At 41.5% G+C, this 23,309-nt stretch overlaps 1 protein-coding gene across 1 annotated transcript in view; it reads left to right on the top strand.

Annotated features, from left to right (window-relative positions):
- The window catches only part of CNTROB (centrobin, centriole duplication and spindle assembly protein), a 1,846,056-nt gene that overhangs the window by 263,738 nt on the left and 1,559,009 nt on the right, over positions 1-23,309 (top strand). The gene's annotated exons all lie outside the window — the stretch shown is intronic.

Raw genomic sequence — 23,309 nt, 5'->3', positions numbered from 1 at the left:
GGACAATTGGATGTGCTCGGTAGATATTCAGGATGCGTACTATCACATAAAAATTCACAGGCGCTCCAGAAGATTTCTCCGCTTTCGGCTGGGGACCAGTCACTTCCAATTCAGGGCCCTGCCCTTTGGACTCACTACAGCCCCCAGAGTGTTCACCAAATGTATGGCAGCGGTTGCGGCTCACCTGAGATGTCAAGGATTCCAGGTGTTTCCATATCTAGACGACTGGCTCCTCACTGCCACCACCAGGCATCAACTTCTCCAGGCCAGAGATTACACCATTCACATTTGCAGAGGGCTAGGGATTTCTTTATATTTCGAAAAATTTGCCTTGTCGCCTTGTCAATCTATTACTTTTATAGGCGCGAAATTGGACACCGTACAACTTTCAGCAAAGTTAACAAACCAAAGGATCTTGGACATTCAAAGTCACGTCCAGGTGATTCTTCTCAGCTACAAAATTCAGGCCAGATTTGCTCTGAAAGTATTGGGTCTTATGGCAGCCACCATAACACTTCTTCCCTTCGCCCGTTTTTACATGCGTCTTCTACAATGGATGCTATTCGCGCAATGGTCCTTTCAACAACTACCCATGCGTCACAGGATCATAATCACTCCAACTTGCAAAAGGCATCTGACCTGGTGGATATCGTCCCCTCAAGTCCATCAGGGCAGACCCTTTGTTCCTCCTGTCCCGGTCGCCACGGTTACATCGGACACCTCCCTGATCGGGTGGGGGGGGGTGCATTATCAGGGCAGGATGGTCCATGGCACTTGGCAACCTTACGAATACCATCTGCACATAAATGTCCTAGAGATGAGAGCAGTGCTTTTAACGTTGCAAGCCCTCAATGGCTCTCTTCCCCTGGGAACTATTGCAGTCCAAACGGACAATATGTCCGTAGTGTGGTATATCAACAGACGGGGCGGAACCAAGTCCTATCCACTGTGTCGAGAGGCTCTCAGACTTTGGCAATGGGCAATCTCTTCTCAGCGGTTTCTGATAGCAATGCATATCCCCGGGAAATCCAACATCATAGCGGACAGGTTGAGCAGAGCTATTTTCATGCCTCACGAGTGGTCTCTCAAACAATCAGTGACGGAAGAGATTTTTCAGGAGTGGGGCCTTCCTTGCTGCGACCTTTTTGCTACACCTCAAAACAGCAAATGCCCAGACTTCTCTCTCTTTCCCCTTCCAGGCCATCCCCCCAGAGACGCTCTAACCCAAGATTGGCCCCGGGGACTTCTTTATGCTTTTTCCCCCTTTCCGCTGATACCTCAAGTAATTCAGAAAGCAAGCCAAGTTGATTCTCATTGCCCCTTATTGGCCTCAACAGATATGGTTTCCGTTCCTACATCGTTATCTCTTGGTACAGCCATGGCATCTGGACCCAGTTCCAGATCTTTTGACCCACCAGTCGGGGCAGCTGCACCAATCCATACCTTCTCTCAACTTCACCGCTTGGTTGCTCCACTTCCATCCTTAGCCAGGCTTCCTATGATTTCTAATCCCGTCCGGGATATCATAGTAGCTTCCCTAAAATCTTCTACCAGAAGGATTTACACTAGTAAATGGCAACGTTTCTCCTGGGCAAAAGCTAGGAACATAGACCCCTATACTGCTCCGGTTCATTCGGTCTTGGACTTCCTAGCTGAGATTTTTCATTCAGGATCCTCTTCCTCCACAGTAAAAGTTCAGCTGGCAGCCATTTCGAATTTTCATATAGGCCTTTTGGACCACAACATTATGTCATATAAACTTTGCAAGGCATTCCTTCGAGGTATCTTTTTACTTAAACCTCCGATTAGAGACCCCCCCCCACCACAGTGGGATCTAAGTTTAATTTTAACATCCTTGATTCTCCCCCCTTTCGAACCTGCGGCTGCCTGTTCGTTGAAATTTCTTTCTTGGAAGACACTCTTTCTAGTCGCCATTACTTCTGCCAGGAGAGTATCTGAGCTTCATGCTCTCTGCATTCGTCCTCCCTACTTAATTTTCCACAAAGACAGGGTATCTCTAAGGACTAATCCGTCTTTCTTACCCAAAGTGGCATAGCAGACGAACCTAAATCAATCCATTGATCTTCCAGTGTTTTTCCCAAATTATTCTGATAGAGCAGAACAAAAATTACATTGTCTTGATGTTCACCGCCAGCTCAGATATTATCTAGACAAAACTAAACATTTTAGGAAATCTGATCAACTGTTTCTATCCTATGCAGAGAACAGGAAAGGCCTTCCAGTTTCCAAGGTGACTTTATCTAGATGGCTGTCTTCTGTGATTACTTACATTTATCAGCTCAGAGGTAAAGAGTTGATTTCTAGGCCAAAGGCCCATTCTACCAGAGCTCTAGCTACATCTACAGCTTTTCAGGCTAGACTTCCAATAGACACTATTTGTGCAGCAGCCACATGGGCCTCTCCTCATACCTTTGTTTCACATTACAAATTAGACTTGGCCTCCAGAGACAGAGCGAATTTTGGTTCCACCGTTCTCAAGAGTCTGTTCCATTGAGCCACCCAGGATAGAGGTGCTAGGGACGCGGTCCCATCCAGCAAGAATGAAGGCGAGATTGACAACTTAACATTAAGAAGTTCTGTACCTACCATAACGTTCCATGTTAGTTTTCTCTCGCCTTCTTTCTTGTGTCCCGCCCTCCATCCCCTAGCCTGGTCAGACCGAGAAGATTATGCCTCTTCTATTAAGAGGCTTTACCCTTTTTTCTAGCTAATCAGCTTCTGGTGTCACTAGATTAGGTTGATCCTTTTCAGGGGATTATGATGATTATGATTGTCATTTTTAGTATTGTTACTTTTCTTCCTCCTTTACAGTTGGAAGAATATATTCCTAATTTCCTTAGCTACCAAATGAGATCTGGGTAGTCTCCGCCTTGCATCATGGGATATAGGGTTGCCTCGAGCTGGTAAAACTAGCTCTCGAGCTTAGCAAGTGCCGAGTCGGTGCCGAGGATCGGCTCCGAACCCATCCAGCAAGAAAGAAGGCGAGAGAAGACAACTAACATGGAACGTTATGGTAGGTGCATAACGTCTTATTTTTGATTACTTGTGCTGTTTACAGTGTATTATACCCACTGCTGTTGGCAAGTGCAGTGTCATTGACCTCAGCACTCTCATCCAGTAATGTTGGTACTGCTGTTCCTGTGCCTCATTCTGCATATGTAGCTTGTCTGTTTCCTCATAATCATATTATGTAATATGGCAGAAGTCATGGAAATCTTGAATGGCATTTCCAGATCATGCTCTTTGTAGTGCCAAAACCTGCTGCACTGCATTCTGTATCTGCACATGCAGTGCAATGTAATTTTTTGGTGATACTTTGATGGCTTCTTATGAGCATCATTTTTAATGTCTGTAGTTATATCCACCATTGTGTGTAACACAGTTTGGAGGCTGGAATACATCAGCACAATGATTTGTAGGTATAAATATACAGAAGTCACAATGTTTTTAGTTGCTTAATATATGGCTGTGTGGAATGATACATTACTGGAAGGAACAGTACCAATGAGATGAATATCATATATGAGAATCATGTGCAATGGCAGGGAGCTGTGTGGGCATATTGGTAGTGATGCTGTTTGTATCACATGACACTTGACAGAAAGCTAGACTTTCCTTCTCACAAACCTTTGTGTCTGAGACCCAGATAGTGCTTTATTGTTACATGTGTGTTGTCTATGGCACACTGTACCTTAAGGAAGTGAGCAATATTTTAAAAGCCACATTAAGGTGTGGTATGTGTTGCTGATGGCAGTCTTCTGTGGTATGCCTGGAAAGTTCTAGTTGTAAGTGCAGTAAGAGCTATATTGATTTTGTATCCATATAGGTTGATGGATTTAGTGGGGGTGGCAGAGGAGCAGGTGTGCCAGTCAGTATTAAAATTACCCTTAATGATAGTCTCCTAGCTGAAACAGGTGGATGACCATGAGAATAGTTCTTCAGTGATGGAGAGGTTATTACCAGGGGGATATAGACTGATATTATTATGTGTTTATTTAAATTAAATTATATGGCTAAGTAATTTGGGGATGCAGTGACTGTTTGTGGCTGCTGAGAGATCATCTATGTCTGCCATACTAGAAATCATCTATGAGCCTGTGAACACATTTGAATAAAAAGGCCTACTTTGGCCACTTAGAGAGGTGAAAAGCCCACAGTGACACTACATATAGTTGTGCAAAAGCAGTATATGAAGTCAGGTGACAGCACACTTACAGGAAATTTTATATTTATCTTCTGTTGATTTGCCATGGGGGACAAGGCATAAGACAGCACAACGTAGTAAACTGGGTAAGATACTAGTTCTGTCTTTGCTCTGACATTGATACCATGTGAGTATTTTGGAATGGCATCCATAGTTTGAATGGCATAATGTAGGACTAATGATTGAAAGACAGGGGATCAGTCACACATCAAGTATTTCAAACCGTTAAAATGAAGACAAAAAGCCTATCCAGCATCATTTCAGTTATTTGTTTACGTATAACCACCGTGGGACCAGACTCGAATGTAAACGGTTGTAAGGTCAGAACAGAGAGAAAAATGCTGATATTGTACATACAATGCAGTAACTCACCAAGGTGCAGCATGTACAGTAGGAACTGCACTTGACTAGTGCACAGAAAGCAGCACAGAGTAAAATATGAAAGGAATAGATGAGTATACCTACTTATGTTTAAACTCTGTATCACTGGTGCTTGTACAGAATTAGAAGCAAGCTATAAAAAAAAAGAAGCAGAATATAAAATTTTGTAAAACTACAATCCACTCTGCTACAGGCCCCATGAAGGCTCAGTGTCTCTCCAACCTAACACCACTCTTACGTATTCAACTGCGGTACCACCTTTAATATTCTTATAAGAATAGCGCAGTCCGGGTCTGAACTGTCTGCAAACAGCTACAGTTAACTTTGAGTATGTGTCTACCTGTTTGAGCCAATCTTCATTTTCCCCTGGAGAGCACTGTGCTTTGGCTGTAAGCAGCTCCCCCTACCACCACCACACGCATCTTCCACTTTCACTTATTCCCTTCTGTTAGCAAATAGTATCCATAACTGATCAATACTGTGTGTTTGTTAATTTAAACTATGACCACAGTAGCCTACTGATACAAGGTTATCCTGTTTTTCCACCTGAGAAATTAAGAAAAGACTTACAGTTTCAGAGCAGTCCTTGGTCAATTGTGATTGTTTCTTAACACATACTTGTCTTGCTTTGGCTCATTAGCAGCAGTACAAAGAACTGCCTGCTCACACCCTTGTTCTCCCCTCCCCTGTTTATTACCTTAAGACAATCCCAGAGTTAATAAATATTACCCGTGGCAGGCACCATTTGTAAAACTACAATCCACTCTGCTACAGGCCCCATGAAGGCTCAGCGTCTCTCCAGTAAGTGTTTTACAACTGTAAATGCCTATTTATGTTGAATTGTATTACACATTTTACAACTGTATATGTTTATGTTGAATTGTGTTAGGCATCTAATATGTTTTATGCTTTATTATTGATGTTACTATGGCATGCCAGCATTTTGTATGCACCAAGTTGTTTCTAGTATAATAGTATATATGGTCTATTTGCATAGCTGCACCTTGTTCACTAATGTTATTCATGTAATTGTGTTGTGTGTAGACAGCTCATACTAGTGTCTAAATTATTTCTATAAGTTTGTGCTGTTACTGGTGGATAGAATCACATTAGAGAACCACGACAGATTGCTGCTCGCTATATTTTTATCTGTGGCTGCATAACTGTCTGGGTTTTTGTTTTCTAATGTTCTTCCAATTGGCTCAGTATCTGCATATACTAAGTAGTGGTTCAGGACATTGTCCTGCATGTGGTAGCTATTTGTTCAGTGTGTTTTTTATAATCTTTATAATATATATTTACCATCTCAAAAGTGCTTACTCCTCTCTGTACTCTTCTTTTCTAGACCTAACACCACTCTTAAGTATTCAACTGCGGTACCACCTTTAACATTCTTATAAGAAAAGTGCAGTCCGGGTCTGAACTGTCTGCAAACAGCTACAGTTAACTTTGAGTATGTATCTACCTGTTTGAGCCAATCTTCATTTTCCCCTGGAGAGCACTGTGCTTTGGCTGTAAGCAGCCCCCCCACCACCACCACACACATCTTCCACTTTCTCTTCTTCCCTTCTGTTAGCAAATAGTATCCATAACTGATCAATGCTGTGTGTTTGTTAATTTAAACTATGACCACAGTAGCCTACTGATACAAGGTTATCCTGTTTTTCCACCTGAGAAATTAAGAAAAGACTTACAGTTTCAGAGCAGTCCTTGGTCAGTTGTGATTGTTTCTTAACACATACTTGTCTTGCTTTGTGATTGTTTCCAGCCCCTCATACAAGAACCTAACAGGATCTCTACCCGCTCCCCACCCTGCCCCCTATTCCCTCCCGCCCCCAGTGGTCCCAGCTTTATTGCACTCAAACCCCTCCCATCTTTCCAATAGCCAACCACAGCGCTAACACAACACTACCTCCTCCATATTCCCTCTACTATCACACCTCCTCAACTGACATGTACAAGCATACCTTTCCTTTGCTCACCGCATGCACTCTTCTTGCATCCTACCAAATCTCCATCATTCCCCCACTCAACCACTACCACTGTACCACTACTCACACCACCACCCATGTCTCACCCATACTCGGCTCCCCTCCCACCAGCTCAAGAACCATCCCTATGCACCCCCCACATATTCTACCAACTATATTACTCAAACGTAAAGCATCCCTACAACTTAACATAGTAACCCTCCCACCATACCTATTACCCACAGAGCACAATCATAAAGTTTCCCTTATAAACAAACACATTCAAAAACTGAGAAAACTAATAATCTCATGCATATCAAAACTAGCCCTAAGTGGAGACATCCACCCCAACCCTGGCCCTACCATCTCCAACCCCAATCCTCATAATCAGACTAGAAACCACAACTTCTCCCATATTACAGCCAATAGAAAGCCAAGTGACTTCCTTCTACTAAGCCTAAATATTAGAGGTATATCCAACAAAGTCCATGAACTCCATGCCACCATAGACTTATACTCCCCAGATATAGTCATCCTGACAGAAACCTGGCTAAAACCTTACATTACCAGTGAGCAAATACTCCCTACAGGTTACGGCATACTAAGAGTAGACCGGCTAAACAAAAAAGGAGGTGGTGTAGCTATAATATTTAAACAGCATCTAAACGTCCAGATCTTAAAATCTTCAGCTCCACAAATAGGCAATGAAGAAATAATATATACCAACCTCAAAATTAACCAAAACAAAACCATCAACATAATTGGATGCTACTTCCCACCTGGCCAAAACATCCCTCCACTAGAAAACCTCCTCAGCTGGTCTACCAACCATCTCCCCCAAGAAAATATCATCTTAGGTGATTTCAATATTGACTGGCAATCCTGTTCTGGCAACAATCCAACCCATCATGTACACCTTCATGGCTTCACCCAACTAGTCCAGTCACCAACAAGGATAAATAAAAACTCCAGCAAGCACACTACCCTGGATTGGATACTAGTCAGTAAGAACCCCCAGTCATATATAACAGGCTGCTTATCAGATAGCCTCAGTGATCACTCCCCAACATTCCTACTCAAAAAATACCTGTACCAAGCTAAACCTGTCATCTATCGTCAAATACGTAAAAAAATAAACTTTAACCCACTCACATTCATTTCATCCCTCAAAGAATGTAACTGGCATGCTCTAAAGTACCTCAGTCTAGATGACGCAGTTGAATTTTTTAATATACCTTCCTGAACATCCTTAATTCCCATGCCCCCATAAGATTTTCCAGAACCAAAGCACAACCCTCCCCATGGCTACAGAAAACCACCAAGTCAGAAATGAAAATGAGGGATAAAGCCTGGGAGCACTGGCGCAAAACCAAAACCCCCGCAGCTAGACAGAAATTCCTAGAACTACACAATAGAGTCAAAAAGCTAATAAAACGGGACAAATTCCAATACTACCAGTCTGCCCTAGACTCCTCACAACACAGCCCCAAACAATTCTGGTCCTCCATAAACTCCATTCTCCACCCAGGTAAAGTCAGTAACCCTCCTCCTAACATCCCTCACTCCTCAGAAAATATTGCTACTTCATTCAACACACACTTCACCCAAACCATACTATCACTAGCTAAACAACACAACCCCCCTCCCCTCCAACCCACACCTTCAACTAGTAATCTCCCCACTGCCTTCTCTTTTTCTCCTGTACCTACCTCCAACATAAAAAAACTCTTAACTAAACTTAAACCCACCAAATTAGCAGCAGACAACCTCCCAAGTGAATACCTACAAATCGCAGCTGATGCTTTGGCCTACCCAGTATCCATCTTGATTAACCGATCTCTGTCAGAAAGTTACGTTCCCACATTGTGGAAAGTCTCACATATAATTCCCCTCCACAAAGGCTCTGCAGAACTAACCAATTACCGCCCCATAGCTATTCTCTCTCCACTCTCCAAAATACTAGAGAGATGCATACACTCTCAGGTCTCACACTACCTCCTTACTAACAACCTCCTTTCCAGTACTCAGCATGGTTTCCGACCAAACCATAGCACCACCACTGCCTTACTCTCCTTTACTAACACTATCCTTCAGCATAAAAACAATGGCTATCTCTCCTCTGCTACTTTCCTAGACCTATCTAAAGCATTTGACATGGTCCCACACAAACAACTTATCTCTGTCCTCAAGAACCTATCCTTCTCACAGTCAGTCACCAACTGGTTTCAGAGTTACCTGTCTGACCGCCAACAATCCGTTGTATGGCAGAATGACATATCTCCCCAACTACCTGTCTCCATAGGGGTTCCCCAGGGATCCATCCTTGGACCCCTACTTTTCTCTGTTTACACCAATAATCTAGCCTCTCCCACCAAACATGGCACACTCATCCAATACGCAGATGACTCAACCATCATCTGCTCAGGCAAGTCCCTACCCAAACTGCAAAAAGTCACACAGGAAGCCGTTTCCTCTGCTGAAACATGGTTATCCGCTGCCCAATTAATACTCAACCCAAACAAAACTAAACTACTCCTCTTCCAACCCACCAAACATACTCAGAACAACTCTCACTTTAACATCACAGCAAAAGACAACACCACTATATACCCAACTGAACACACCAAATTGCTAGGAGTGGAAATAGACAATAAACTAAAATTTGACATTCACATATCCATGACCATAAAAAAAGTTCACAAAAAACTAGGAGCATTATACAGAAATAAACAATTTCTCACCAAAGCAGCAAAGATTTCAATAGCAAATTCCCACCTCATCTCCACCCTACTTTATGCCTCTCCAGTATATACCAACCTAAGGCAATGTGATCTAAACAAGCTAGAGACCTGCTACAACAAAATCGCCAAATTCGCCACAGGGGCATCCTACCATAGTCACCACTGTCTCTCACTTGCTGAACTGGGCTGGCTTGAACTCCCTCACCTCCTTCAGTGGTATCAGCTCTCACTCGCCCACAAACTAGTAAACCATCCACTAAATGTACCACCCCTCCAGAATCTACTCCAACCCTATCGCACCACCAGACCACTAAGATCCAGCAACAAAAATCACTTGCAGATCACTAAAGCCAATAACTCTGCTGGTGAAGTACTATTCTCTTGCGCCATAGCCAAATTATGGAACTCACTCCCACCCACAATTACCTCCGTACCATCATGCACCAACTTCAAAACTTTATTAAAAGCGCACCTAAAAACATGCTGGCTTTGCCCTTGCAACTCCCACTCTAATATCATCCACCTATTACCTTTCTTTCACCTCCACTAACTACCTTGATGATAGCAAGCTCAGATGCTCATAAGCCTAGTACTTATTATACAGCAGGAACTTCTCATGGTTACATTTGTTAAAGCCTGTTATGTACTTCACAGATAAAGATTCTAGTTGTCTACTGATGTACTATGTTCTTCATCTGTAAATATGTTGCAAGTAATTTCTATGTTAAATTGTTAATCGCTATGTAATCCAATGTAACTACTGTCTGTGTATTTTACTGTGGAGCTTTTCTCCCCGGGCCTCCGCTGAAAATGGACCCACGTCCAGTCGGACACTCCCGGTCAACAAATTTAAATAAATAAATAAATAAAATAAAATCAGGGCACGCAGCTAATATTTAGAAATCAAAACTTTACATCAGAAAATGAAAGGAATTGAAGACTGTGTCTACTAATGTTTGAATCTTGCATCACAAATGCATTTTTATAGAGCGACAAGTCAGTCAGAAAACCACTGCATATGGCCAGTATTCAGAAAAAAAAAATAATAAAGCATGAAATAAAGAGGGAGAGAAGACTGCTTCTGCTACTGTTTGAAACTTGCATCATTCAGATGCTTTCGGCAGAGATAGTGGCAGTCATGTCATAAAATCATAGCACTCAGCTTGCATTCAGGAATGAGCACACAATTTGACATGAAACAGGCAAAACACTGTTTATTCTTTTCACTTTACATTGCTCATCTGCTTTCCTGCAAGATGATAACAAGCCAGGTCATTCTTCTGAAAGGTTTCTTTTGCTTGAGGATAAAAAGGCACATGCAAAACTAATGAATGACCCGGCGAGAGCTGTTGAGTACAGCTGAATTTGAGATGGAATTTGGCTAACACCTGTGGAACTTCCTGTAGTCACCCCCCCTCCCCCCACAGTCAAATCTGGGACCTGCCCAGAAAGCCAGACTGAATATGTAAACAAAGACCAGAATCAAAACAAATAATCCTTGGGACTGTCCCTTTAAGTTGTTCAACAGCCCTTACTTTGGCAAATGCTTCTGCTGACATAACATTACATTCTGAGCCAGTGTCTATCTTGAGCTCGATGGGTTTACCATGGATCAGTACAGTACAAAACACTTCGCCCTTTGCTGATAAATCTACTGCATTAACCTTTTTACCATTCACTGATACACCATCTACGTAGAAAGTAGACTGCAAGCCTACATGATCAATTTGCATTTTTAAGTGACCTTATTTGCAACTGTGTGAGATTTACTTGACTTGCAAAACTTTTGAAAACTATTGCATTTTTTACACTTGTAAAATTGCTGACCGAATGCTAAACACTTTTCTCTTTTGGACTCATGGTTGGCACAACAATTATGACAGTTAACAGTTTGCTGAAGCTGTTCTAAGCTGCAAAGAGACTGACCTATTGCCTACGATGATACTGGGAAAAAGTAAGTGTTTATTCTCAATAAACTTCTGCACTTTTGATTTAATATCTCTGCAATCTGTGCAACTTGTTTTTCTCACCCACCCACCCAGTTCTTGTAGTGGTTTTAAGTCTTGGTGGCTTTGAGTTGCCCGCCTCTGGTATAAAGTGATGCTGGACAACCCCCCCCGTCAGATTACATCAACTCATTCTACTGTTTATAGTGAGAACTTAGCAGAGGCCCACCCCTTTAGCTTCTGAATATTGAATTCTCTCTTCACTTTCTACTAAAACAAACAAAAAAACGGTTTCCTCCCTTTACTGTAAATAGTGCAGTCCAGATGCAGATTTGCTGTATCCAGGGCTGTTTGTAAGCTTCTGAGCGGTGCCAAAAAGACTGCTTTTAAATTGTTCCCTTTGATCTGATAGTTCTCTCCTTTCTTGCACTTTTACTAGCTTTTTAGTCTAGCACTTTACCAAACTTCTTGTAGCAATTATTGTAGCAAACAAAAGTTCTACCAGCACTAAACGTTCTACAAGGAAACAGCTCCAGTACTTATTATTAATGCCCACCCCTCCAGGCATGTCTAAAGATCAGTTCCCTGTGCTTTCTCCTATTAACCTGGTGAGCTTGGGCATCCTGAGCCATGTAGCAACTGCCTCATGTACACTGACAACCCTGTCCTCTTACCTCCCAACACTCAGACTTGCGAGAGATGCACTCGTGTGTATGTATGTGTGTGTATATATATATATATATATATATATATATATATATATATATATATATACACACACACACACACACAAATTGACGACCATGCACTCTCCAGCCAAGACTGGAATAGCTGGTCAAGAGGAAAAGGTCAACACTTGCACCACACCACATGGAACACATAGCCCTCCAGAACACACACCAGCACTGCCTTCACATAAAAACACAAACCACACACCCACCTTCATGGAGGCTGTCAATAAAAATCTACCCAAACAGCAGAGACCTCCAAGGCAGAAATGCCCTTAACTACCACAACACAACACTAATCACGAAACACAACTCTCCTAAACAGTGTGCCACTCAACCAAAGCCCCTAAGGCAAAACAGCATGCTCAACACACTGGTCATAGGTGATTCGATAGTGAGGCACACTGATGGTCCCACTCACTAGGTTGAATAAGGAGAAAGTAACAGTCAGCTGCCTGTCAGGTGCCAGGATCCACCACATAACGCACGCACTCAGGTCCCTCAACAACAGGTACAAATATGACTTTGTCATTGTACATGTGGGTGTGAATGATCTGAGACACGCATCCCTGTTCTACCTGAAAAGAGACATGGAGGATTATGTAGTCCAGGCAGGTATGACCATAGCCCTGTGCAGTCTCCTACCAGAATGATACAACAGTGCAAGCAGAAAATGATTGATTTCAACAACTGGCTAAGTTTCTGGTGTCATTCTAAGGGTATCCAGTATCTGTCTGCCTGGGATGACATGATTGACAGACCTCGATGCTTTGCCAGAGATGGCCTGCATCTGTCACCCCTGGGCGAAATATTGGCCAAGGCTCTTGCCAACCCTATAGTGCCTTTTTTAGGTGGTGTTCTAAAGACCAAATCACCACCGTAACAGCTACAACCAAATGCAATCTGAGGGTCATGCTGCTCAATGCTAGAAGTCAATCTCAAAATGCACTCGCTCGAAGCACTCCTTAAAATGGAGAACATCGACATTTGTGCTGTAGCAGAGACCTGGTTCAAGGCAGCAGAAAGCACCCCTACACTACGAGGCTATAACTCATTTCACACCTTTCGGTCCCAGAACTTGGACCGAAGCTCAAAAGGCAGTGGTGTTTCCATATTCATAAAGGATGCACAGACCTCCAGACTGGTAGCTCAACATAACGCATCAGAGATACTTCAGGTGCAACTAACATTGGGTAAGGCAGCGATTCAGTTTGTAGCTTGCTATATGCCCCCAGCTATGACCCAAGACTCACACTCCACGTTCCCAAGCACCCTGGAGAATATTAGGGTCCAACCTAACACTCTCATACTGGGCGACTTCAACTACTCCTCCATTAACTGGGGAAACTACTCGTGTACCAATACACTTGCCCAACATTTCCTGGAATTCATTAATTCCAATACCCTGGACCAGCTTGTTGTTACCCCTACTAGAGGTAGCAACATCCTTGACCTGGTCATTACTAACATGGGCGACTTTTGCTCTATACCAGTAGTCATCTTCTCCCTGGTTAGATCCGATCACAAACTAATCACCTTGGAAATCCACATCCCTCCCACCCCCCATCCCCACAAAGGTAACCACCATGAAAAACTTCTCCAGAGCTAACTCTGGTCTCCTAAAAACAGAGGTGGCTAACTTCACGGCACCCATGCAATTGGAGAACAGCTGCATGACCACCAAATCATACACTAATGCCCTGTATGAACATGTACACAAATGCTTGGATCTCGCCATACCCAATAGAACCAAGACGCTCTCCTCCAAAAAAAGAAAGCCAGTCTGGTGGTCCCCTACCATAAACAAACACTACAACTGGAGGAGGAAACTGATGCGAAATAAGGTGAAGTCTTATAACTGGAAAAACTCCCTTATCAGCCTCAACAAAAAGTTGAGATCCCTCATATAGGGATTCTCCAAACTCTGGATCCCACACAGTTTGGTTTTATGAAGGGTACATCATGCTTGCTCAACCTGGTCAGCTTCTTTGAGTCACTCACCAGAACTGTGGATGAAGGCAAGGTTGTTCATACACCCTACCTTGATCCAGCCAAGGCCTTTGATACCATCCCCCACTCAGGAATCATAGAAAAAACTCACTAAGCTAGGTATCAACGCTTATATCACTAGATGGGTTGCAACTGGCTCACAGACTAAGTTACAGAATGCTGTTCATTGATCCTTTCATTTTTGCTTTTTTTTTTTTTTTTTTTACAAGTTGTCATTTACAAAAGCAGCAAGCCTAAGACTTAGCTGCCTTTCTAAAAGGGATCACTAAACTAGCATTCCAGTACTACGTGAGATTTCATGTGTTAAAAAAAAATCACTGATTTCCTCATTGCTCTTTATTATGGGGGCAGGAAGAAAATATGAGACTAAATGAAGGGCAGTTGAGAAATTTAAGTATTCCTGATATTTCAGCAATACACTTGGGAAACAGTAACTCTTGCTTGTTACCGTTAAAGAAATTGTTGCAAACTATTCAGCTGTAATGAGGTTCAGGTTGCAAGCTTGTAAAAAAAAGTATTGAAATGAAGTTTGTCAGCCAGCATCACCTAAATTGTGACTAGGGTGTCAGTGGAGCTTGACAAATGCTGGCTTGGCTCAGACGTCAGCTGCTTAGCTCTCAACCTGCTATCTCCAACATCACAATTACAGAAATCATTAGTAACCTGAGGTAGTATTATTTATTTATATATTTTTATTTTACATTTGTTTACCAAGGAAAGTCCAACTGGATACATGTCCATTTTCAGCAGAGACATGTCCATTTTCAGCAGAGACCCAGGGAGAAAAGGTCCACATAGTCAAACTTACATAGATTACACAGAAATTAGGAAACAATAATAAAGAGGTGATTATATACACCGAAGTTATGAAACCATAATAAAAAGGTGATTATATACAATGGCTTTCGCAGAAATTAGGAAATGTTTATAAAAAACAGTGATTATATACAATGGCTTAATAGTGTCCCCAAGTAGGGACTCACAATTCTCATGGACAGACATAATTAAAAGTAAGAGACATCAGATTAGAAGCAGAGCTTGGTGACATAGTTACATGCTATGATCATTTCTGATTATGCCATCAGTTTATAACTTAATCAGTCTTGGTACATGGGCATAGCCAATTCACTTTGAGGTTTTTTTTTTTTTTTTTTTTAAGAGACTTTTGGAGGATTGTAGGGTTGTATAGTTTGGCAACGAATTCCCGGTTTTGCAGACGAAGTTAGCAAACAGGGATGCACCAGCAGAGTTATTAGCTTTGTGGGTTTGGTCCAGTAGTTTATCGGCTGACTGTAGGGATCTCTGGTTGCTATATGGTTCTGGCAGGGGTGGGTTCTATAGGTGGAGACAGTGGTGAATCTGGCAGTATGATTGTAGCTATGGGACAGCTTACCTAATTCGGATTTTGTTGAGGTGTGAGAGTAAAGGCAAGGCATATAAAAGAGTAGAGAGTAGGTGTGATCGGGCGATTGCAGAACTGGCCAGTGGGGTTAAAAATGTCTTGCTTCTGTACAGTGATCTGAGCTTCATAATGATGGTCTGTATGGTTTTGTTGACCTGTACGTCAAATTTGTGATTGTCTATGATAACCCCTAGCAGTTTGGTGTGATGATCTGGGGAAATAGTGGTACCATTGTTAGATGTGACCGAGAATGAAAGTGTGGTAGATCTACTAGTGGGGGAGAAGAGTAGGAGTTTAGTTTTACTGGGGTTCAGTAGTAGGCGTTGGTTGGTGAGCCAGTTCTCGATAGTGTTGAATGTATTTTGGGTTAAGGTTTGGAGTTCGAGTGGGGAGGTGACTGAGCAGATCAGAGCGGAATCATCTGCATATTGAATGCAGGTAACTTTAGGGATAGCAATGTTAAGGTTGTTGATAAAAAATAGAGAATAATAGTGGACCTAATATGGACCATTGAAGGACCACTAGTAAGGCTAACACTTTTGTGAATTAACAAGCCTTTAAATGTAACTCACCACCCCTTGTCCTTTTTTTAGGACTATTACTGCTATGTGAACTGTAATAGTGCGGTGGTGCAACAGTGCAGTATCAGCTTCATAAATGAATGCCGATAATGCATTTGCGGTAACGGCTGAAGCACTAATGCACCTATTGTTTTAACTGTAGCAAACTACTTTTTATATTGACAGCAAGCAGCTTGCTGTCGTTTTTGTAATATTTTTGTTTATTTTTACTTTGTTGGAGAAGATGATTTGTAAATAGTGCCTGGAGATCAAGCTACAGCTGTGGTCAAATTGCCAAATGCACAGAATCAGGGAGAGTTTTTAAATTTTACTCTAACATGTTTTGCATAACCACTCATTTTCTAAACTGACTAAATTTAAATGTAATCATCAAAACTTTTTCATAAAATGACAGATTTTAAAAGGGGGGGCAATAGCTTAGCAGCAATATCGGTAATATAATGCTCTGTATCACTTCTTTCATTTTTATTTTTATTTTTTATTTAACATTTGTTTTACCTGAATAAATCCGACTGGACAACAGATGTCCGTTTTCAGCGGAGTCCTGGGGAGAAAAGTTACAATATGAGGTTATTAAAGAGTGACAGTTGAGTGCAATAATAGTAGTTGGTTAGCAAGTGGTAGAATGCTACCATATAAGGCAAAAAAAGTTAAATGCAGTACACCCTCATAGTACAGACATGAGATCACCTGTCTTACAATAGTACAATATGTATACATAAGGTACCCAGAAGTAGGTACATATTTACAATATTTACAGAATATACAATGCACATAGATGATAGTATAATGCAATCATCGGAGGCTTCAAGGGGTAGCCTGCCTACAGTGCAGTAAGGATTCGGGGGTGGGGTCTTTGGAGTTGCAAAGTGGGTTAGCTTAGAGGTGTGATTTAAGGAGGTCTTTAAATGTAGTTGTGCGATTTTGTAACTTGAGGTCAGGAGGGAGGGTGTTCCATGCTTTTGCGACCTCATGGGAGAATAGGGCTTCTCCAGAGCTGTTCTTGCATGGATTGATTTCAATCTGAGATTTGTTACTGGATCGTAGTTCCCTGTTTGAGTTGTGGAAATTTAACATTCCAGCTAGGGCAGGGGTTCTGTCAGGTTGATATAGAATTTGATGAGCTACAATGAGTTGGTGGTAACGTAGTAAGTTTGGAAATTCTAACCAGTGTAATTTATGTAGTGATTTGCAGTGATGGGAGTGTGAGTTAGCGTTGGCAGCAAACCTAGCTATTTTGTTGCAACGTGTGGAGAGTTTGCTCAGGGCAGTTTTATTAATGTTGGTTAGAACTGGGGAGGCATAAAGTAATGATGCTAAGAGATGAGTTCAGGCTATAGTAGTTCTAGACTTTGGGGTTAGGAACTGTTTGCTACGATAGAGGAATCCTAGGTTTTTATGGACTTTAGAGATGGTTTGGGATATGTGTTTATTATATTTAAGCTGTTGATCAGTAGTGACACCTAGTAGTTTGGCCTCCACTACAGGGGTGATGAGGGTGCTATTGGTTGAGAGGATGGTGAAGGTGGGATCACTGCTTAGTTGGGTGGAATAGCATTAACTGTGTTTTTTGTGAGGTTTAGTATCAGTTGGTAGTTGTATAGCCAGTTCTCTGTCTCAGTGAAGGATTCTTAGGCTTTACTTTGTAGAAGATGGATGTTGGGTGCTGAGCAGATTAGGGTTGTATCGTCATACTTGAAAATATCGGCTTTAGTGGTTGCTAAGTGGCAATTGTTTGTAAATATGTTAAAGAGAAGGGGGCCTAGGATTGAGCCTTGGGGGACTCCGCATGTAATGGAGAGTCAGGGGGGATAGGGTGTTGACCCATTTGACAGATTGTGAGCAGTTGCTTAGGTAACTGTTGAACCAGTGCAGGGTGGGGTTATCAAGGTAGAGTTCAGAGAGGCAGGTAAGGAGTTTGTTATGGGAAACTGTGTCGAATGCCTTGGATAAGTCTAGGAAGGTGGCGGAGACCAATTTCCCTTGGTTCCTGTATGAGTTTATGGTATTTGGAGACGTTAATTAGGACTGTGTTGATGATATGGGATGGTCTGAATCCATGTTGGGTTTTAGATAGGTTGTTGGTTAGTAGGTGGGTAAGGAGTTGGTGGTGGCTACATCTTTCTAGAATCTTTGATATGGGTGATAGGGTCGCAATGGGACAATAGTTGGAGAAATCAGTAGAGGGGCTGCCGTTGTGGAGGGGGATGATATATATGAGGTTTTCCACAAGGATGGAATGGTGCACCATGGAAATAGATCTATTTATAAGTAGGGAGATGGGGTAGGCAATGACTTTGAATGCAATTTAGATAGATTTGTCAGCAAGAGTGGATGGTTTGAGTTTTGCTAGAGGATGTTCACCGAAGCCCAGAATTTCTGTGAGTTGTTACTGTGTTTCCTTTGTAAGGCAGTATAGTTTTTTTTTTTTTTTGTCCATCTTGACCTGCTTTTTTGCTTTATTTCTAAGTTCAGAAAAGGTTTGCCTAGTTTCGGGTGTTTTGTATTTTCGCCAAGTTTTCCAAGCTTTGTCCCTATCCTTAAGTAAGATCTTTGTGGTTTTCTCTAGCCAGGGGGCAGGGTTACTGCATACCTGAATTGTTTTGAGTGTGGCTAATTGGTTTAGAATCTCTAGGAATGTGGAATTAAAGTATTCTACTACATTATCCAGAGGGAGGGTTTTTAGGGGAGCCCAGTTGCAGGATTTTAGGGTTTCTGAGAATTGCTCTCAGGGGAAGTTTTTTCAGGAGTGGGTTTTGTAGCAGGGAGGGTGGATTGGTACATTTAAGTTTGTGCCAAAGGGGAAAAGTTGGATTGTGGTCACTGTGGGTGCTGGGTAGTGTTCCACATTGGTGGGCGGTGTTGGGTTGGTTAGTGAGGATCGTGTCCATGGTGGATTCTCTTTTGGTGGTCTTGTCGATTCTTGTGGGCGAGTGCATGCGTTGAGTGATGTTATATAGGTTTATGTGGTTGGTGACTGTTGGTGAGTGTATGCTGCTCCAGTCTACGCTGACATCGCCTAGGACTATAGTTTTTTGGGAGAGGGAGTGGGTATCCCAGTAGAGTATATGTTCTAGGGTGTTAAGGTTGTCCCCTGGTGGTATATAGAGGCTGAGTAAGTTTAGTTGTTTGTGCTGGTTTATAAGGAGTTAGGTGAATAGTGTCTCACCATTGTTGAAATTTAGGGTTTCTTTTTGAAGGAGCTGGACTTTTAAGTTGGATTTGTAAAGAAGGGCGATGCCACCACCTCTTCTGTGTGCTCTGTCTACTCTTAATATGTTAAAGCCAGGTGGAGTTATAGAGTTGTCTTTAATATGGGGGTTAAGCCATGTTTCTGTAATGACTATTATATCTGGGTTGTATACAGAGATAGCTGAATGTAACTATTCTATTTTGTTCATGATACTACCGATGTTTAGGTTCAGTATAAGCAGGTCAGTGGGTTTGTGCTTAAATGGGAGTTTGGGGTTGGGTGAGTCATTGGATGGTTTTAAGGTAGAATACCATTAAGAAGTAATGTTTGAGGTTGGGGTGTTTTTTGGATTGCAAGGTGCAATAGATTGAAGAGGTGAGTTGAAAGAGGAAGGGGTGATGGGTGACTGGGTGTGTGTTTGTAAGTATGGGGAAAGGTGGTGGATTTGATGCACTGCATATCGATGAGTAGGGGGTGAGAAGTGGTACTAATGGAGATTAAGTAGAGACAGATGGATAAGGAAAGCAGGTGTATGGGGATGGTATGGTAACCAGAGTGCGGGGTTAGTGTGATAGTGTCAGTGAGGGCTTGTGTATAGCAGGGATGTGGATGGGGGAGGAGAGAAGGGGAGTGTGCAGTGTTGGCTTAGAGGAGTAGTAGAGTGTGTTTAGAAATGGGTTGGTTGAAAAAGAGGGGGGGTGGTAGCTTAGTGGAGTGTGGCTGTGGCTTATTGTTGCAGAGTTGTAGTTCTGTGATTGGGTGGTGGATGTGGCAAGTGAGTCAGGTGATGTGGGGTAAGGATAAATCTGCGAGTAGTGGGGGTGGGTGGGAAAAGGGGGCAGTACAGGGGAGCTGAGTTAGCCTGAGAATTAGCAAGGGAGAACAGAGCAGGGCTGCACCAAGCCATACAAGTAGGTGACTACAGAGACGATCTGTAAGGTTACTAGCAGCAGAATGTGTTTTATGGAGGAAACAAAGATAGGCTAGTGTTCAAACAATGAAATGGATAGACTTGCCTGAAGCTTAGTAACTACTGATAACTTTCCAGGGATCAAGTAGAACAGGTCAAACTGTAAAAGTTAGTACTGGACTGGAATGGGAGGGCAGATAGAGAGAGCGAGCAGCAAGGGGGGCTGCAGTAAGGGTCATAGTCTGTTTGGATAGCTAATAGGGGGTGGATGGGGCCTTAAGCTAGAAAAAACTTTCCCACTGCCAACCCTGGTGCTAACAGTAAATATGTGGAAAATTAACCATTTTGTTTTGCTTGAAATTGTGAGCTTGATTGGTTGCTTGTTCATAGGCTGCAAACAGGAGTTTGCTTGTTGGAACTTAGGACCTGATGTGTTTTTTCTATTCACGCTAGCACAGATGCACACGCAGAGGGACGGCAGTGGTGGAAAATGTTTCATAACTCTCAACTGCTCAAGAATCCGGGAAAAATAATGGTGGAAAGACCAAAGTCAGGAAACATTTTTAAATATTTCTCTAATTCTCTTGAAAAGTTAATAGATTAACAAGTTTTCCATTAGTGTGCATTTTCTGAAGAAGTACAAACTCTAATTTATCACATTATTGACTGATTGTAATCCTTATTATTTCTAGTGAGGTATCTCCAAAAAAGGGGAATTATACTCAGTAATTGGCCTAAACAATGCTGACTGCAGTAGACTCCCTCTTATCCGGTCTTGCTGAGACTGGACCTTAGGCTGGATAAATGAATGTCGGGTTAATCAGAAAAAGCATCAAAGTAATATTTATAGGTTATAAATCAGCTAGAACAACAGGATTTGTGTTAGTATGCATTTTTCTAATGAATATGAAGTCTAAAACTCAGATGTCTGTCTTTATTTAGCCCAGAATAGGCGGAAGTGTGTTCTTCTCTGTTGTTTTTTGCTAGGACTACAGCAGAAATTTGATAGCTGGTTAAAGAGAGGCTGGATAAGAGGGAGTGTACTGTATAAGTAAACATTGACCTCTCAACATCTGGATGATATTCCCTTGGAAATTAGCTTTGCTAAGTAGAAGGATTTTTCTGACTATTGCCACATTATAAAAGAGAGGGAATTACTAATTCATGATCAAAAGTCCCTAATAACGTTATTATTTGTATATGATGTGTACTGGGAGGAGGAGTTGCCTACAAATTGTGACAGTATAGCGTTTTTTTTCATTTAATTTAAGCACATTTTTAGTACACCAGTGATTTACGTAAGTTCTTGATGAACAGATTCGGTATTGAGTAGTAGTAGTATTGGGTAGTGGGACTTGACAATAACTCCCGGTTTGCAGTCATCTACATACTTGGCCAGATGTCTTTGTTCAATCAGGAGATCAAAAAAAGTAAATGTTGAAAAGAAGGGGTCCCAGCACTGAGCCCTAGGGGGCATCACTGTTTTTCAAACTTTCTGATAAAGGACCTGCTACTCTCACTGTGTGGGCTCTATCTTTTAGACAGTTTTCTATCCATTTTACCACACAGGGATCTATTTTTAAGCATAGAATTATCACTGAATTTGTTTAGTATATTGACAATGTCTTTATCCAAGTAGATGATACCATTCTGAATAAGTTTGGAACAATGTTGGGTGTTGTTCCTTATTTTCCTAACATACCTGAAGAAGGATATATAACTTTCCTTAGCTACGGAGGCTAAACTTTTTCATGGTTTGCTTTAGTAAAGCTAATAGTATTTTTCACGTTTTATGTCATATTTCTGTAATATCCTTTTCAGAGACTTTTGTATCTGCTGTATAATTTAAAGATTTTTTTTTTATTGTAAAGTTTATTTATGTTAGAAGGACCACTGAGAAGGTTTTTGGATTTTATGTTATATTTTATTCTGCGACTGCCAACTCTATATAGTTATCAGAAAGGGTGTAAAACACCTTCATAAAGCTACCTGCAGTGTCACTGTCAGAGTGAATACTGCCATAAGTGAATTTGGAAACCTCACCATAGATGTTGACAAAATTAATACCTTTGAAATCTTAGAATTCTGAGATATTACATGCAGGGGCTTTGGAAATTTTGAAGGTGAAAATCACACTGATGCACATTTCATAGACATCTTTCAGGGTTTTGACAATATAATCCTTGGGATTCAGAAAGAACATCCCAACTCATGTTAAGGGTTGCAGTAAACAGGGCCCGTTTTTCTGATGCAGAATTTTGTGATTCAAAGACAAATTGTTAGCGATGAGGAAAGACCTAATTAGTGGCTAATTTGCATGTCTCTAACTCACTACCTTGTGAACAGATCAGCACTTTCCTGTGGTAGTTAACACTGACAGCACCCAATACACACTGCCAAACACAGCTCAACACATACCCCATACCTTGTCCATGCATCATGACAATATCCCCAATGGCTCGTTTCTTTCTCTCATAAATATGATTATAGTCAATAATTAATCCCAAACATTTCAGTTTCACACTTCATATCCTTCAGTAAACGCTTACAAGTGAAAAGTCAGTTATTTTTGTCTCACCATTACTTTTGACTTTGCCTACTTTTCTTGCACTATGAGGTTGAGAAGTCCGCTTACTTTCCCTGTCCCTGTGTCTCATAACTCATAAATTGTTGTAGGCACTGAATAATGACTGAGATTATTATACAGCAGGAACTTCTTATTGTAACATTTGTTAATGTCTGTTATGTACTTCACAGATAAAGATTCTAGTTATATACTGATGTACTATGTTCTTCATCTGTAAATATGTTGTAAGTAATTGCTATGTAAATTGTTATTCACTATGTAATCCAATGTATATACTGTCTGTTTATTTTAACTGTGGAGCTTTTCTCCCTGGGCCTCCGCTGAAAATGGACCCACGTCCAGTCGGACACTCCCGGTCAACAAATATAAATAAATAATAAATAAATAAATAAATTATCCTTGTATGTCAGAAAAACCCATGCTGCACTAACTTCTCAGTTAATACAGTGAGTTAATGCAGCTGTTGCTAGTAGCCAGGAAGCAGGGTTTGAACCACTTCCTCTTGGCTCTTTACTTTATTTTAGATATTGTCGTATTTTTTTTACACTTTTACCCATGGTGTCTAGTTGTTTTGTAGAGGACTAATACCCATAGGAGATGGAAAGGTACATGGCTGGAATTATTTTCAGTACCTT

Source organism: Protopterus annectens, chromosome 7.part0 (genome assembly GCF_019279795.1).
Source record: "Protopterus annectens isolate FY-2018-M chromosome 7.part0, PAN1.0, whole genome shotgun sequence".
Classification (NCBI taxonomy): domain Eukaryota; kingdom Metazoa; phylum Chordata; order Ceratodontiformes; family Protopteridae; genus Protopterus; species Protopterus annectens.
Note: the sequence above shows the minus strand (reverse complement) of the source record. Positions and strands in the feature narration are given on the sequence as shown.